At 40.5% G+C, this 18,727-nt stretch overlaps 1 protein-coding gene across 1 annotated transcript in view; it reads right to left on the bottom strand.

The window, feature by feature from the left end:
- ABCG2 (ATP binding cassette subfamily G member 2 (Junior blood group)) overlaps nt 1–9,203 on the bottom strand; it is a 173,114-nt gene extending 163,911 nt beyond the window's left edge. Inside the window, exons 1-2 of the mRNA XM_059173248.1 lie at nt 8,983–9,203; nt 8,632–8,786 (exon numbers count right to left, since the gene is read on the bottom strand). The gene's annotated coding sequence lies outside the window, so the exon portion shown is untranslated. The remainder of the gene's footprint in view (nt 1–8,631; nt 8,787–8,982) is intronic.
- Nucleotides 9,204–18,727: the final 9,524 nt, after the last annotated feature.

Raw genomic sequence — 18,727 nt, 5'->3', positions numbered from 1 at the left:
TTTATGTGACAGACAGAGATCACAAGTAGGCAGAGAGGCAGGCAGAAAGAGAGGAAGGGAAACAGGCTCCCTGCAGAGCAGAGGGCCTGATGTGGGGCTCAATCCCAGGACCCTGAGATCATAACCTGAGCTGAAGGCAGAGGCTTTAACCCACTGAGCCACCCAGGCACCCCTTGTGCGGCTTTTTCTATAATAGCAGTAGCACCTCCAATGGTGTGATCCTTCCAGATTTTCATGATGTTCTCTCTATTCCAGTTCTCTTTCATAATGTTGACAATCATTTCCTCAGAGCACTGTGTGTATGGAGCTTTAAAGGTCCTTATGACCCCATGAGCTAGAGGTTGAATTAGACACATTTGAGGGCAAGCAGACCACTTCAGCACCTTTGGTGTTGAATTCTTGGGGTCCGGGGTGAACAGGGGCATTGTCCAAAATCAAAAGAATGTTAAAAGGCAGTCCCTTCCTGGCATAGTACTCCTCTGACTTCAGGAACAAAGCTTTGATGGAACCAATCCAGAAAATGGGTTCTCCCTGTCCAGGCTCTCTTGCTAGACAAACAAAACAGTGGCAACTGGTGTTTATCTTTCCCCTTCACAGCTCAGGGGTTAGCAGCTTTATACATAAGGCAGTCGTGATCATAAACCAACTGCATTGACCCAAATCACAGAGTCAGCCTCTCCCTTCCGGACTTAAATCCTGCGGCTTGCTTCTCTTCCTTACTAATAAATGTCCTTTGTGACACTTTTTTTTCAGAACAGGTCACTTTGGTCTGCATTAAAAACCTGTTAAGGCTGATACCCTTTCTCCTCAATGATTTTCTTAATGGGTCTGAGAACTTCTCTAGCTGCCTCTTGGTTGGTGGAAGCTGCTTCTCCTGTTGATATTTTTTAATCTAAAGTTCTTGCTAAAATTATCTAACCATCCTTTGCTATTATTAAGTTCTCCAGCTTTAGATCTTTCATTTTCCTTTTGCTTTAAACTGTCATAAAATGATACCCCACTTTTTCTAGAATCATATTAGAGTCTACTGATATGCCTTTCTTACACTAATCCTGTACCCAAATAAGAGCTGCATTTTAGGGGCACCTGGGTGGCTCAGTCAGTTGAGCGTCTGCCTTTGGCTCAGGTCATGATCCCAGGGTCTTGGGATGGAGTCCCTCAGACTATGTGCTCAGCGGGGAGTCTGCTTCTCCTTCTCTCTCTGAACCCCAGCCCCTCCCAGCTGATGCTCACTCTCTCTCTACCTCAAATAAATAAATAAAATCTTTTTTTTTTTAAAAAGAGCTGCATTTTCAATATGAGATAAAAATGTATTTTGCAAAGAAGTGCAAAGTTTTCACCTCCATTGGTGTAGCTACAGTGACAGTTTCACAAATTTCCTTTCTCTTTTTCTTTCTTTTTTTTTTTTATGCTCCTTATGCTGGATTCATTTATCTTGAAATGGCAGGCAACCACACTGCAGACCTCAATCTACAGTACATATCAAGCAATTCAACTTTGTCTTATAATATCATGACTTTCCTCTGTATCTTGCAAGCGCTTTGAGCATCACTAATGGCACTTACTACGGGTCCCATGGTGTTATTCAAAGTTTACAGTGTTGCACTAAGCATCATGAAAAATGTGTGAGAACTGTGAGAGAACACATTTTACTGTGACACACGATATACTGGAGAGACAAATGGGTCATACGGAGATTATTACTGTAACACGGCATTTTAAGTGGATACTGACAACACTTGAGCTCACTGCCATAGCTAGGAGAGGTGGCTACAAAATTCTTGCAGTATATAGTATGTATTACAATTAATTTTATGTAGGTCTGATTTAATACTGCATCTTTGCATTTGTTTACATCTGTCTTGACCACAAATGGCACCACGTATGGTCTGTATTTGTGTAGGTACTTTTTTTAAAAAGATCTATTTATTTGAGAGCGAGAATTGGGGTGGGGACAGGGTATAAGAGGAGGAGAGGGAGCCTGAAACAGATTCCATGCTGAGTACGGGGCTGGATGCAGGGCTCAATCTCATGACCCTGAGACTACCACCTGGATTAAAACCAAGAGTCAGATGCTTTACCAGCTAAGTCACTCAGGCATCCCCGTGCACATACCTTTTGATAAATTTTAAATTTTTATAATAGATTTTTATATATTTTATGGTAGTAAGTGACAAAATAATATCTACATATATTTTATGCACTCATGACATACCTAACTTCTCAGTTTTCTTGATAGATCTAGGCTATGCAGTTCATTGTGAGTTTTTTCCAATTGTTGCAAATATCAAAAAAATTCCCAATATATTTATTGGAAAAACGCATGTATTAGTGGACCCACACAGTTCAAACCCATGTTGTTCAAGGGTCAACTGTAGTTTAGTCCACAAATATTTACTGAGCATCTACTATGAGCCAAGATATAAGTGTTAGGATATAGCTTTGAATTAGACAAAGACTCTCTCCTCAGGAAGCTTACATTCTAATGAAGACAGATGATAGATAGATAGATATAGATAGATATGATCATTTCAGAAAGTGGTATGTCAAACAAGGAAGTGACAGAGTCATGGGAGCCTTCCTTGAGGAAATATCACTTGAGCTGAAAACTGAAGAGTAAGAACCAGCCATGCAAAGACCTGTTTGTTCGTTTGTTCTTTCACTGTGGTACAATATCTATAACATAAAATTTCCCACTTTTGAGTAGAGTTTTGTGACACCAAACACCACCACCGGTCTCCAGAACTTTTTCATTTCCCCAAACTGAAACTCTGTAGCCGCAAACAATCACTCCTCATTCTCCCCTTACCCTGGTAGTAACCACTATCTTACTTTCTGTTTCTATGAATTTGACTCCTGTAGGTCCCTCATACAAAGGTTTGTTTGTCATACGGTATTTGTCCTTTGATGACTAGCATATTCCACTCAGCATAATGTTACCAAGGTTCATCCATGTGTTAGAATTTTTAAAACAAATATTCCATTATAAACATAGACCACATTTTGTGGTGTTCTTCTACTGATGAGACACTTGTATTACTCACAAGTGTACAAATCTCTATTTGAGTGCCTGCTTTCTATTCTTTCAGTATATACCCAGAAGTAGAATTGCTGGATCATATGGTAACACCATGTTTAATCTTTTGAGGAATTGCCAAGCTTTTCCATAGTGGCTACGCCACTTCACACTCCCATCAGCAAAGCACGAAGGGTCCAGTTTATATCCATGCCAACTCTTGTTATTTTCCTCTTTTTTTTTCTTATTATTTCCTATTGGGTATGACGTGGTATCTCATTATGGTTTTGATTTACATTTCCCTCATGATTAGTGATGTTAACCATCTTTTCATATGCTTACTGCCCATTTTTAGATCATCTTTGGAGAAAGGTCTACTCAAGTCCTTCTGCCTTTTATAATTCGGGTGTTTGGCTTTTGTTGTTGAGCTGTAGGAATCCTTTATATATTCTAGATATTAGCCCCTTATCAGATACATGATTTATAAATATTTTCTGCCATTCTGTGGGTTGGCTTTCCACTTTCTTAATAATGTCCTTTGAGACTTGCGAGTTTTTAATTTTGAAGAAGCTCAAAGATCGGTTTTTCTTTTGTTGCCTGTGCTTTTGGTGTCATATCCGAGAAATCACTGTCACGAGGCTTTCCCCCCTTGTTTTCATCTAAGAGTTTTATACTTTTAGCTGTTATGGTTAGATCTTTGGTTCATTTTGACTTAATTTCTGTATACGGTATAAGGTAAGGGTCTGACAGTTCTTTTGTAGTGGATATCCAGTTTTCCCAGCACCATTGGTCAAAAAGACTGTCTTTTCCCCATTGGACATTCTCTCTATTCCATTTCACTGGTCTGTATTTTTTGTTTATGCCATTACCACTGGGTTTTTCTTTTAAGATTTTATTTATTTATTTGACAGAGAGAGATCACAAGTAGGCAGAGAGGCAAGCAGAGAGAGTGAGAGGGAAGCAGGCTCCCTGCTGAGCAGAGAGCCTGCTGCGGGACTCGATCCCAGGACCCTGAGATCATGACCTGAGCCGAAGGTAGCAGCTTAACCCACTGAGCCACCCAGGCGCCCCAACACTGTTTTTTGATTACTACAATTTTGTTGAGGTTAGAGTTTTAGATCAGCGGTCATAGCAATTAGAAAGAACTAGAGTAGGGAATCAGTGACCTTTTTCTATAAAGGGCCAAATAGAAAATACCTGGGGCTTCAAAGGCCATGTGGTCTCTGTCACAATTACTCCACCTGCCATTATGGAGTAATGGGGAGAATCAGATGGTTGCGGCTGTGTTCCAAAAACACTTTATCTTAATTGGTGGCAGGACAGATTTGCTCCAGAGGCAGTATTTCGACACTCTTTGGACTAGAAGTCACATTTGGGCATTTTCAAAGGCTTAAAGGAAGGCCTGTGTGACCAGAATAAAAGTTAGAGAGGAGGAAGAAGCTGAGGCTGGAGAGGTAAGTCAGAGCCAGATCACAGAAACCTGTAGAACACAAGGAGAATTTGACTTACTCTCTCTCATTCACTCACCAAACATCCATCAGGGACTTCTGGGAGCTAGGGGCTGGGACTACATAGACTCCATCCTCAGCCTCCATGGACTTCTGATATAGGGAAGTGAGAGCTAAGGAGTTTTAATACAGATCATATTTCCTGAGTCATGACCTATGTTCCACTCCCTCACTTGAATGAATCATGAGAGATGCTCAGAGCTTTACCCTACTGCTTAATTTATTTTTATTTTATTTATTTGACAGACAGAGATCACAAGTAGGCAGAGAGGCAGGCAGAGAGAGAGGGGGAAGCAGGCTCCCTGCTGAGCAGAGAGCCCAATGCAGGGCTCGATCCCAGAACTCTGAGATCATGACCTGAGCCGAAGGCAGCGGCTTAACCCACTGAGCCACCCAGGTGCCCTACCCTCCTGCTTTAGTTCAAGCCTTTATTCACTGTCTCCAGGATGATTGCCACAGTCTGTTCAAACACCTCTGTCTATAGCCTCACCTCCTTCGAAACTACCCCCCCACATTGCAGCAAGACAACTCCTAAAATGTAACTATGATTGCACTCCCAGCTTCAAACTACCACTCTATCACTGTTAAGTCCAAACCCTTGGGATGATACATAAGGCCCTGAGTGAGCAGACCCTTGTCAACTTCTCAGCATCATACGCTCTCTCTCCCCTTGGTGGGAAGTACTAGCTGATGACATGGGGTATTAACTCACAAAAACCCTCACAAGAGCATGTTTGACTCATGATTAAGCCCTGCATACCACCTACATTAAAGAAGGGTATTTGATATCTATGTGAATTCTTATTGTTTGTGTCTCTGTTATAAAGTACAATTATGAATTGAGCAAGACCTGTAATAAAACAACAAACACATAGAGCAAAAGCCCTGCGCTGCTGAGTCAGTTAAGCCTCAGAATTCACTTCCAAGGTAAGTCATACCATTTTCTCCATTTTGTAGATTAGGAAACAGACACAAAAGGTTAACTTCCCCAGGACTGCACAGTTTGCCTAAGTGAGGTCATCAATATTCAGACCCAGAAATTCTGGCTCTATAATCTGTGTTATCAAGCACATTGTGCTCCCTCACTAAATCATAAATATATTCTTTTAAAATACTGACAAGCTGCTCCTATAGTCTAAGAGGGTGACCACTGGCTGGCAGCATCAGATTCATCTAGAATTTTATTACAAATGCAAATTATGGGAGGGGGGTTGAAAGAAGGGGGTGGGGTTATGGACATTGGGGGGGGTGTGCTTTGGTGAGTGCTGTGGGGTGTGTGGACCTGGCGATTCACGGACCTGTACCCCTGGGGATCAAAATATATGTTTATAAAAAATAAAAAAATTTTAAAAATGCAAATTCTCTGGGATCTCTCTCTCTCTGTCAAATAAACAAACAAATAAATAAATAAATAAATAAAATCTTTAAAGAAATGCAAATTCTATACCTGGGACCTGACCCACTGACTCAGAATCTCTGGAGGTAGGGCCCAGGAAGCTTAGTTTTAGCAAGCAATCCAGGTGATTTTTTTTTTTTTAAGATTTTATTTATTTATTTGAGGGAGAGAGATAGAGTGAGAAAGAGATAGAGTATGAGATGGGGGTGAAGAACAGAGGGAGAAGCAACACCTGAACCGAAGGCAGACGCTTCATTGACTGAGCCACCCATGCACCCTCCCCGGGTGATTTTTAAGCATGATAAAGTTTGAGTTTGAGACAGTTTGCTCTAAAATATTTATTCCTGCAGAGTGAAGACCTTAATGGAGGCAAAGCTTAAGACAAGCATGAGCACCAATGACAAAGAAGTAGAAACAGAACTCTTTTTAGCATACAAAATTTTCTAAGTCCGACGTAAAAAGAAAGCAGACCTATACAGAACACTACAGGATGTCAAAGGTCCTGAGAGGTTGAAGAAAGTACAAGATAAACCTGACCTTGGAGCCATCAGGCTGGCGCTCAAATCTAGCACTCCCACTAACCAACTGTGTGCCTTGTAAGAAATGGCTTAACCAGCGTCTCAATTTCTTCACTAACAAGTTAGAATAATAAGCCCTTTGACCTGCTCCCTATGATGGTTGTGAAAATCATGTGGGATAAGATATGTGACGATGCTTTGTATGGAAGGATAACATGGTGATAAAGTTTGTTTTCCTGCTGGAACTCCTTACCGCAGCATATATCTTCCCTTCTACTCAGGAAGCGGGTAGGATTTTGAGTCTTGTAGTGACTCAAGATTTCTCTTCAGCATAGGTTGGAAGAGATACACAGCTGGAAGAGAGGTTGCTCTGGGCTTGACTAGAGAGAACAGAGGGAAGTGGCCTCAGCAGAGAAAATGGCGCCAGAGCTTTGGCAGATGGTGGTGGAATACCATTAATATATCTGAACTCATCTGTGGCTTTACAATTTATCCCCCCCTGAAAAGTTTAATTAAAACCTGTAACAGGGGACGCCTGGGTGGCTCAGTTGGTTAAGCAGCTGCCTTCGGCTCAGGTCATGATCCCAGCGTCCTGGGATCGAGTCCCACATTGGGCTCCTTGCTCAGCGGGGAGCCTGCTTCTCCCTCTGCCTCTGCCTGCCATTCTGTCTGCCTGTGCTTGCTCGCTCTCCCTCTCTCTCTCTGATAAATAAATAAAATCTTTAAAAAAAAAAAAATAAAAATAAAACCTGTAACAGCTTCGGCCAATGTTCAGTCCCAGACATTCTCACCTCCTAGCAGTTGCTATTGTGCGGGCTGTTTACAAAAACCTCTGTTCTGACTGGTCAAAGTTTGTGCCACACAGTTGTTAAATTTTTAAGTAACACCTCTGGTGATACCACAGTGTTCGAAAGGGATGTTATTCAAAGCTTATTTCAAAGAGAAGCAATTCTCCCTCAGGGATGGTTTCAAGGGTTCCCACTGCGCTTCACGAGGCCAGCGCATTCCTCGGACCCTTGACCCCAGTGCCTACTCCCCGACTTCATGACATAGTTTCGGCATGTTCATTCATCACAACACAATTTATAATTTATTCTGTTTCAAGCATATTTCTCCGGCTGAGGAAGCGATGAGCTCCTATTCTGGAAGAACTCCCATGTGTCTGTGGGTCAGAATTCTATTTCTAAGCTGGGGCTTCTTCTATTCATTTCCCGAAGCTATGACATCCCAGGCCACCACACTCTTTACTTTCCCCTTTTTTCCCCATTGCTATTTTCTCCCCTCAACTACGGACAGAATAGGTAGACTTCCTATCTATTCATTTTTTTCCCCTCTTAGTTTGTCTCTTTTGGACTAAACTCGACTATCAGATAAATGTGAATCATTTAAGAGAGGGAGCTACTACCAGGAGAGATAAAAGGCCTCTCATAAGAAAACAAAACATATTACTTATGTTCCTTACTTGAATTGATGTTCAATCTTGTAGTAGATTCATAGGCCTTACAATCTTTATACCTCAAAATGGTAGGTGGAAGACATCAGTTATTTTTCAAGCATGCATAATTTTTAACTGAAACTGAAATGATCAAAGTAACTGCTAGCTGTACCTGTTGAGGTGTGGTAGGACACTTAATCCCCTAAATTGTAAAAATTAAAACAAGATTTCTGGCTCTGCCTAAAGTGACCCACGCAATCTAGGGAGCAGACCAACTTTCTCTCTCACTTGGGGTGACTTGGCTTACCACATCTAGGAACTGTTGAACAGAAACCCCCAATTTTAGAGATAGTCCATTGAGCAGATACAACCAAGGTAATGCATGGGGACTGATTTTCTTTTCAGGTGCTCTTCGTAAATCGCATACCTAGTTAAATACCTTCATTCCACCAGCATCCTCCCAATCCTTTTCCCCCCAAAGCAAAAAAACCTAGAGGGCTGAAGCCCTTATTACTCAAGGTGTGGTTCAAGGACCCACAGATCTGAGGCTGCCTGCAAGTCTGTCGGAAATGCAGAGTCTCAGGCCCAAACCAGACCCACGGAATTCTGCTGCCTTTTAACTCAATGTCCAAGTGATTCATATTCACATTAAAGGATGAGAAGTACTGATTTAGGTGACACGTTTGTTAAAGAGCATTCCAAAAAGAACCAAGATTCTCTACTCCGAACACTTGAAAAAATAAAAACAGACAACTCACTTCAATTAGGACGTGCGATGCTGGATGGAAAGCAGCCCAACCTTCGTAGGAAGGCAGCGGTGATACGGAGACTTCTACCCTGGTAGGTTTTCCTATAGAGACTTCAGCCCCAGATCCATGTCCCTTAACGTTCCAGGAGCTTACTCTTGCCAGCCCTGGGACACAAGGGAAAGAACAAGGGAGAAAATGTAGCAGCCCCTCAGCAAGGTCCTGCAAGGACCAAAAAGACCAAGACTTTCCAAAGAAACTAGCCTTGAGGAAATAGCCGGGGGGAGGGGGGGGGAGAGAATGAACAGTTCTCATCTCTCCCCGATTTCTTTCCTTCTCCCCCAGGAGCCCAGCATTACCCACATTTTTTTCTTGACTACTCAGATTCAAACCGACGACCTGATGCCTCCAATCTGTCTGGGATCCTTTTTCGGCGTTCCTGGCAAGAGGATGGGGAAGAGAGAAAAGGCACGTGTCAGAGAGATATTTTTATCTTTCTCTTTGTGCAGCAGAACCTGGTAACAGCATCTCCGACACTAGCGACAACTTGAGGAAGAATCAAAACCAATCCTAGCAAATAGTTGTGCTCTGTGTAAACTTCCTGTCTTTCGCTAGCTCTGACGAAATGGAGGTGGGGGGTGTCTCCTCTCATAGGCCCTGCCTTCTAGCAAAAAAAGTGCAAACAAGAAGATAACACGTTTAAAAGGAAGTGAAAGAAACCAAAGCAAAGACAAGAGTTAGGTTTCAAGGCAAAGACCCACCAGCAATTGGAAGAGAGAGCAGCTATATTTCAAACATGCTAGTCTTCTAATGTTCTCCTTTTCTAACCCAGAAATAGAATAGGAAGGTAAGACCGTATTAAATAAGTAGTTCATCGTCTGAAAACGTGATGGTATTAAGTGAAATAATAGGACATTAACTAAGAACTTCTAGTCCCTCTCTCTTCACTAGTCTTGACAAGTCTTTTCACCCATGCTTCCCCAGTTACAAAAGGCTGAGCACAATGATGCCGTCCCTACAGAGACTGGCACAATGATATGAGATGTGCAAAATGTCAGCGACTGAGCTCGCCATGATTTAAGTTCTCTTTATATTTAAGTCACCATTCTGAGTCTGCTTTTGCTCATACCTAAGCACAAATCAGGCACTCAATAAATATATTTGTTTTCCTCCACCTTCTTCCGGCATTCAATAAATAATGATTGAAATGAAAGTTAAAAAAAAAATCTTGATGTGTTAAGAAATTCTACCTATTTATTTTTATTATTTTTTAAATGGTGGTAAAATAAAATATGCATTTTAGCCATTTTTACATGTTTGTTTCAGTGGCATGAATTGCATTCAGAAGTTTATGTAACTGCCACTACTATCTATTTCTAAAACTTTCTCATCTCCCCAAACAGAAACTCTGTAATCATAAAGAAATAGCTCCTTCACGGTTGGTTCTTTTTGTTGTTGCTGTTGTTTTTTAATGTGGGGATCAGTTTTTAATCTGGGGAGGATCCCTCCTCCCTCATGGTTGTAGTTGCACTTTAGGAACCCCTGAAGAGAAAATATATAAGGCCAAGAATAACATAGATAACTCTTTTAAATAAATTTACATTTTAATCACATAACACATCTTTGAGTATTTGAAATATATGAGATTCTTCTTCTTTTTTTTTTTAAAGATTTTATTTATTTACTTGACAGAGATCACAAGTAGGCAGAGAGGCAGGCAGAGAGAGAGGAAGAAGCAGGCTCCCTGCTGAGCAGAGAGCCCAACGTGGGGTTCGATCCCAGGACCCTGAGATCATGACCTGAGTGGAAGGCAGAGGCTTTCACCCACTGAGCCACCCAGGTGTCCCGAGATTATTCTTCTTGCAGTAAAATTTCTGCCATCTTTGTGGATATATCTGGACTGCTAATTAATGTGTTCTACATTTTCTTTTTACAATTTTTATTTTTTTAGAGAGAGAGTGAGACCAAACAGGGGGAGGCACAGAGGGAGAGGGAGAGAGAAAGACTCTTAAGCAGACTCCACATTCAACATGCAGCCCAATGTGGGGCTCAATCCCATGAGCCTGAGATCATCACCTGAGCTCAAATCAAGAGTTGGACGCTCAACCAACTAAGCCACCCAGGCGCCCCTCCTTTTTAAATTTATAAAGCTGATTATTTCCTTTTGAAGAGAGAAGAGAAACCAGCATTTATTGATACCCACTGAGTACCACTGAGGATACAAACGTCATTTCATTCTTTGTCATAAACATGAATAAGGCTGAGAAATCGTTTATGTGGTATTACTGTAATCCTGTGTGATAATTTTCCTAGTCATTGCACAGTTGACCATTCTACTGTGATGTAAGCACGTAGGCAAAGCAGAGATGCTGTATCTTGCCTGGAATGTAATTAAGCAAGGCACGTGTACATTCTATTAGTAGCACAAATGTTTGTATTAAGCAAGGCCTAAAGGTAAAAAGCAACCAGGGCAAAGTTACAAACCTCCTAATCAATGATATATTTATTTATTTCCTTACTTTTAAATATTTTATTTATTTATTTGACAGAAAGAGAGAGCACAAGCAGGGGGAGCAGCCAGCAGAGGGAGAAGGAGAAGCAGGCTTCTAGATGAGCAGGGAGCCAGATGTGGAGCTTGATCCCAGGACTCTGGGATCATGACCTGAGCCAAAGGCAGATGCTTAACCAACTGAGCCACCCCGATATCCCTCAATGGTACATTTAAAAGACATGTTGATAAATCTGTACAGATGGCAGAAGTTTTATTCCAAGATGTATTCTATCACCCAGTTACCTTACTCCCCTTCCTCCCTCCCCCCCAGCAACCCTCAGTTTGTTTCCTATGATTAAGAGTCTCTTATGGTTTGTCTCCCTCTCTGGTTTTATATTATTTATTTTTTTCCTCTCTTCCCCTATAATCCTCTGCCTTGTTTCTTAAATTTGACATATGAGTGAGATCATATGATAATTATCTTTCTTTTTTTTTTAAGATTTTATTTATTTATTTGACAGAGATCACAAGTAGACAGAGAGGCAGGCAGAGAGAAATGAGGAAGCAGGCTCCCCCCTGAGCAGAGAGCCCGATGCAGGGCTCAATCTCAGGACCCTGGGATCATGACCCAAGCTGAAGGCAGAGGCTTTAACCCACTGAGCCACCCAGGCACCCCTATAATTATCTTTCTCTGATTGACTTATTTCGCTTAACATAATACCCTCTAGTTCCATCTTGCCATTTCCAAGGTTTATTTTAAACCAAATAGAGCTAACTTTGCATATACAATTTTAAGGATAATTAAGACATATTAAAATAAATAACCGTGGGCGCCTGGGTGGCTCAGTGGGTTAGGCCGCTGCCTTCGGCTCAGGTCATGATCTCAGGGTCCTGGGATCAAGTCCCGCATCAGGCTCTCTGCTTAGCAGGGAGCCTGCTTCCCTCTCTCTCTCTCTGCCTGCCTCTCCGTCTACTTGTGATTTCTCTCTGTCAAATAAATAAATAAAATCTTTAAAAAAAAAAAAACGTGATTCTAAGAATCACCTAGACATTGTTGCGGGAAAAATGGAATACATGACACAGTATCTGTCCTCCATGGGTTAGGCAGACAAGACTAACACACATGCCCTAACAGGAGAGCTGGCTGAAAGTCAGATTGGTTCAGGAAGCAGGTAGGGGGAGAAAAGAGACCGAGCATAGATTAGGGATCCTAGATCCTCAGTTCCACTGATGTAGACCTTTGGCTGACTTGGCTAAGATGACCCAGTGAGCTCCTAGCAAGGTTCAGAGTGATGGGGGTAAGCTGGCAGGATTCCCCTTTATTCCAAAATGATAAACATTAGATAAATGCTTGCTTAAGAAATAACTAAAGCCTCTCTTCCACTGTGGCAAAACTAAGTGATTCCAATTTAAGGAAACAAATACTGCTTTTCTGACAGAAAGTAACACAAACGAATTTTCATATTTTCTCCTGTATTTCATGCAATATAATTTTATGTTATTAAATATAATATTAAGACAAAAGTAATGCAGTAAAAAAATAAAGAAAAGAAAAGAAGGAAGGTAGCAAGGGACTGAGGGAAGGAAAGTAACAAAGTAGCAAAGAAATTAGAATCTAAATGTTTACCAGTAAGGATACGGTTAAATAAAATGTAGCATAGGCATACAATGGAATATTATACAACAGTTTAAAAGAATGAGGTAGAAATATATGTACTGTCTTGACAAAGAAAGATCTCCAAGATACATTAATTGTAAAAAACAAGTTGCTAACACATTATAAAATAAAACTGCATGTTTTTATATGTACCCATCAATGTATAATCACATAGAAAAAAATTCTGGAAAAAAAAAGAAAAAACTTTTGAAAAACATGACTCAAAATGGCAGCAATCTCTGGTTAGTATGAGATCAGGAGGTAGGGATGGCTTGTTGACAACATACACCTCTGTTGTTTAAAGATTTCCCAATGTGTATTTATATATTTTCCTATTTCTCTTAGAGTAAAAGCCAAAGCCCTTTATCTCTTCCACACCGACTTCTCTGCTATCACTTTCCCCTTCGCTAACTGTAATGTGGTCAGACCGATCTCCTTGCTGCACCTCAAACGTACATATACTGACCTGCCTCAGGATCTTTGCACTAGCTCTTCCCTTTACCCAGAATGATCTTCCCCTATTTATATATATGGCTCATTCCTTCACTGCCTTTCAGTTTTTCTTCAGATAGTAACTTCTCAGTGAGAGAAGACCTCCCAAATTAAAATTGCAGTTCCTTCTACTAGCATTCTTGATCTGCTTATTTTTTTGAGAGCTCTTACCACCTTTTGACACGTATAATTTCCCTATTTCTTGTGTTTGCTTTTCTCCTTCCACTACCATGTAAACTCTATGAGGGCATGGCTTTTTACTTGCTTTGTTCGTGAATAAATCCTTAGTCCCTGGAATTGTGCCTAGTATACCTTTAGATGCTTAATAAAATATACTAGTAAAGTCATAAATTTTTCCCAAGAATATAATCATGTATTTTTGTATATATTGAATAATCAAAGATAATCACCAATCTCAAACAAACAAAAATGTTTCTAAAAAGTTGGAATAAAATGCCTGAGGACCTCCTGACTTTTATGCAACAAGATTTGAAATTTTCCGGCTGAAAACTAAGGTAGAACGCATGGGACAAAAGCTTATTGGACGGAAATCCTTCTATTGACTTAGCACACTATCTAACAATGCATAATATTTTGCAAACAAGGAGCAAACCAACCATTCCTAGAACCTCTGTGAAATCCCCAGCTATTTCTTTATAGAGGGAAAAGGCCAGTTAAGGTCCCTTATTTCTAATACAGCACTGTGCCAAAGATGAGAAGTTGTAGCAAAAGTAATGGATATTCATTCTTGAAGACCTCCATTATTTCTTTCCAAAAATGTATATCCCTAAGAGTGTAGATGGAATTTAATCCCCAATCTTGCTGAAGCATGTATTGAAATCCTTGGAATTGGAGAGTGAGAAAGGTTTGAAATAGCCAGCATTATCCCCTACTTCAAAGTTGAAGTCTTTTAGCTATCAGTGATTCTTTTTTAACAGAATCAATAGTTGGGCAGTGGAGAGGAATGCATTCCAAATTAACAAGGAAGAGTAGTAGGGAATGTGGTTCACAGATAAATATTTTGCCAGTCCAATTTCCCCGTCTTTAACCATTCCTCAGGGCTCTGAGAGGCTGTAACAAAGAACACTTCCTTGCTTAGCCATTGAAATTATGAAAGGGTTGGGGCACCTGGGTGACTCAGTTAAGCATCTGCTTCTGGCTCAGGTCATGATCCCAGGTGTGGCTCTCTGCTCAGCGGGCAGCCTGCTTCTGCCACTCCCCCTGCTCCTGCTCTCTCTCTAATAAATAACTTTTTAAAAATCTTTATTTAAAAAAAAATTATGAAAGGGCCTTTTCTGGTATCCCAAACTTTTGTTTTCCATATTGTATTGGTTTATAATGGCATCTTCAGAATTCTCTAGAAGGAATCCAAAGAAATTTGCCATAATCTATTTTTTTAATCTTTTGTTTTTAAAGATTTTATTTATTTATTTGACAGACAGAGATCACAACTAGGCAGAGAGGCAGGCAGAGAGAAAGGAGGAAGCAGGCTCCCCGCTGAGCAGAGCTCAATGCAGGGCTCAATCCCAGGACCCTGGGATCATGATCTGAGCCAAAGGCAGAGGCTTTATCTATTTCTATTTTCCAGGGTATGGAAAAGTTCCTCCTAATTTCCTTTAAGGCTTAGAAGCAAACCAAGACTTAGCAACTGTTTAATAAGAATGAAAATTCTGGGGTGCCTGGGTGGCTCAGTGGGTTAAAGCCTCTGCCTTCGGCTCAGGTCATGATCCCAGGGTCCTAAAATCGAGTCCCGCATCGGGCTCTCTGCTCGGCCGGGAGCCTGCTTCTCTGTCTCTTTTTGCTTGCCTCTCTGCCTACTTGTGATCTCTGTCTGTCAAATAAATAAATAAAATCTTTAAAAAAAAAAAAGAAAAACGAAAATTCTGTGTTCCATATCTTTATCATCAAGGCTCACAATGATTATTTACAAGTTCCTCAGCACTTACAAATTTGGTTTCTCATTTTGCCAGTTATAAACTTCTGAGAGTTGAGGCCTCATTCTAGGTTTTTGTAGTCTGACAATTTGAGGTTGTTCAAACAGTAGTTATTAAAATCAAGGCTTTATAATCAGCATTATAAACCAAATGATAATATAAACAGAGCTATAAACATGACCTAAAATAAAGTCACACTTGTAGCAGAACTTTGAAACGCCAAATGTGCTTCAGTGGCTGCTTCCAAGTTTTGTTTTGTTTTGTTTTTTAATTATAATTTATTTATTTATTTATTTATTTGAGAGAGAATCAATGAGAGAGAGCATGAGCAAGGAGAAGGTCAGAGAGAGAAGCAGACTCTCCGTGGAGCTGAGAGCCCGATGCGGGACTCGATCCCCAGAATCCAGGATCATGACCTGAGCCGAAGGCAGTCCTCCAACCAACTGAGCCACCCTGGCGTCCCTGCTTCCAAGTTTTAAAAGCCATACAGCACAACAAAAAATTAGTAACTATGATGACCTGTCCTTGTTAACTCTTCATATTTGTTATTTACTGAACTGGAGACACAAAAAGCTCTAGGAGAGGAAAGCTCAAATCAAAGTAAGTCTTTATTAGGCAGACCAAACTCACCTCTCTTTATTGCCTGGGACATTTTTTTTAAACTTTTTTTTTTTAAAAGATTGTATTTATTTATTTGATAGAGATCACAAGTAGGCAGAGAGGCAGGCAGAGAGAGAGCAGACAGCCCGATGCGGGGCTCGATCCCAGGACTCTGGGATCATGATCTGAGCCGAAGGCAGAGGCTTTAACCCACTGAGCCACCCAAGTGCCCCTTGCCTGGGATATTTGTACAGCTGTTAGTAAATGTTTATAAAATGACAAATGTACGTACAATCAATTCAGAGGGCAACATGGCCTGATTTTTCTTTTTCTTTTTCTTTCCACAAGTCTAAGGATCTGGACAACGAATACAGCAAATTTTATATATTTTTACATAATCATGTATTTGTATGTTTGGTATATCTTCCATGGCAGAGAAGGCAAAGTAGTATAGGGAAGTGGTACAAGGGAAGGAGAGTTCAAAAAAGTGCAAAGTTAGAAACAACGTGCCCCACAACAAGTGAATGCAACATAAATTATGGTATATGATATCACAATCACAAAAATTAGTAAGGATATGGTCTAGATGGATACGTGACATATGAACTGTCTAGGGAGTAAAACTTTAGATATACTTCCTGAGGACCTGCAAATTAAACTGGGAAACGACAGATTGACAGGAGAAAAAAGGTTTTACCCATATGTATGTTAGAGATTTATCTACCTAACTTAGTAGGGGAATGAGGAGAGTGGAGGAAAGGCTTCTGTGGGAAGAAAAAATAAGTTTCTTTAGGAAAGCTAAATGGGTTTTTAGAAGAACAAACTGGAGATTTAAAAAAAAGTTTGTGATAACGTCTGTTTATGAATGTGTGAGTGATCTTTTCCGTCTTCTTCATGGCCACGAACCATTTGATTTATGGTAGGATTACTCTTGTTCTCTCTTCTGGGAGTAAACCCATCCTGAAGAGGGATTTACAACAGCCTCATTTTTCAGAAATTTCTGCTTTTAATGAGATAACAGAGGCACCAAAAAGGCTTCTTTCTGCATCTGTTGATTCTCAGTTTCCTTCAACTCAAAATAATCCTTACGTCAAAGTGGCATATGCTGATCCCCTTTAGTATGAAGTTATATCAGGTGAAGAAAACCAGAACTAAAATAACATGAAAGTACTCACTGACTTTAAAATGTAAAAGAAAAAAAAAAGGATGGATGATCATGGCAGAGATCAGAAAATAGTTTGGAATAAAGAAAACAGAATTTTAACAGTTATTAAGTTTTTTGTTCTGAAGTTTTACTAAAGTTCATAGCCATCAGTCATTTTTTTTAAGATTTTATTTATTTATTTTGACAGAGATCACAAGTACGCAGAGAGACAGGCAGAGAGAGAGGAGGAAGCAGGCTCCCTGCCGAGCAGAGAGCCTGATGTGGGGCTCCATCCCAAGACCTTGAGATCATGACCTGAGCCGAAGGCAGAGGCTTTAACCCACTGAGTCACCCAGGCACCCCGCTATCAGTCATTTTTTTAAGTGAGGGAGCAGTATTTGAATATTAAGAAGAAATCCAGTCAGGCAGAGAGAGAAATAATGAAAAAAAGAGAAAAAGTAGAAAAGGTAGTGAGAGGAAAAGAAAGGACCATAAGTGGAGGAGGAAGGATAAACCAAATACAAAGAGAAACATTTATCTAAAGCAAAACTGACTAGGGAGACAGGACTTGGTGGCAGAAAATGAGATGTATGACTGTGTCAGTTGTATATTAACTAGTTATGTCTCACAACAACCTTGTATGCTGTTAATAGCTCCACGTTGCAAATACAAAATGGACTCACAGCATGGGTTGAATAACTTCCTCAGTCATTCAGATGAGTAGGAAAGGACTCAGGCAACTCAGACTTCACACTCAAGCGTTTTGCCCTGATGTTTCTGATGCAGACATGTCAACATTTCAGAAGATAATTTTCTTTCTTTTTTTTTTTTTAGAAATTTATTTATTTTTTAAAGATTTTATTTATTTGACAGACAGAGGTCACAAGTAGACATAGAGGCAGGAAGAAAGAGAGAGAGGGAAACAGGCTCCCTGCTGAGCAGAGAGCCTGATGTGGGACTCGATCCCAGGACCCAGGGATCATGACCTGAGCCGAAGGCAGCGGCTTAACCCACTGAGCCACCCAGGCGCCCCCAGAAGATAATTTTCAATTATCCCTTGAAATTAGTGACAAATGATTTAGCAACATAGCATAGATTTTTTTTTTTTTTTTTAAATAGTCTCCACACCCAGTGCATCACCCAGCATGGGTCTTGAACTCATGACCCTGAGATCAAGAATGGAGCTGAGATCAAGAGTTTAATGCTTGGGGCACCTGAGTGACTCTGTGGGTTAAGCCTGTGCCTTTGGCTTAGGTCCTGCTCCCTGCTCAGCGGGGAATCTGCTTTTTCCTCCTCTGCCTCTGCCCCTCCCTCTGCTTGTGCTCTCTCTCTTTCTCTTCCTCTCAAATAAATAAAATATTTTTTAAAAAAGAAAAAAATAGTTGAATGCTTAACCAATTGGGGCACCCAGGTGCCCCTAACATAGATCTTTCTGACATCCAAAACATTTTTTCTGCCTTTGTTTTGATAAAGTTTATTTTTGAAATAAATATTTATTTTTCCCCTCCCCCAAATTCTAAAGCTTTCCATCTTTAGAGAAATGACAGTGCTCTTCCCTTTCATCTACACCCCTAGGGTAGAGCACATTCATTCATTCCCTCCTTCATTCAGCACATGAATGAAGCTGAGTAAAATTACGTAGCCTCTGTCCTCAGAGAACTGCACAGTGACCTCTGGGGTACAGCCTGGAAGCCAGTCCCCTGGTCTGACATCTAACAAACCATGCAATCTTGAACACGAGATTAAGATTAAAAACTCCAATTCTTGTTTTCTCTCGGTTTCTAAATAGG

Source organism: Mustela lutreola, chromosome 1, assembly GCF_030435805.1.
Source record: "Mustela lutreola isolate mMusLut2 chromosome 1, mMusLut2.pri, whole genome shotgun sequence".
NCBI classification, from domain to species: Eukaryota; Metazoa; Chordata; class Mammalia; order Carnivora; family Mustelidae; genus Mustela; species Mustela lutreola.
Note: the sequence above shows the minus strand (reverse complement) of the source record. Positions and strands in the feature narration are given on the sequence as shown.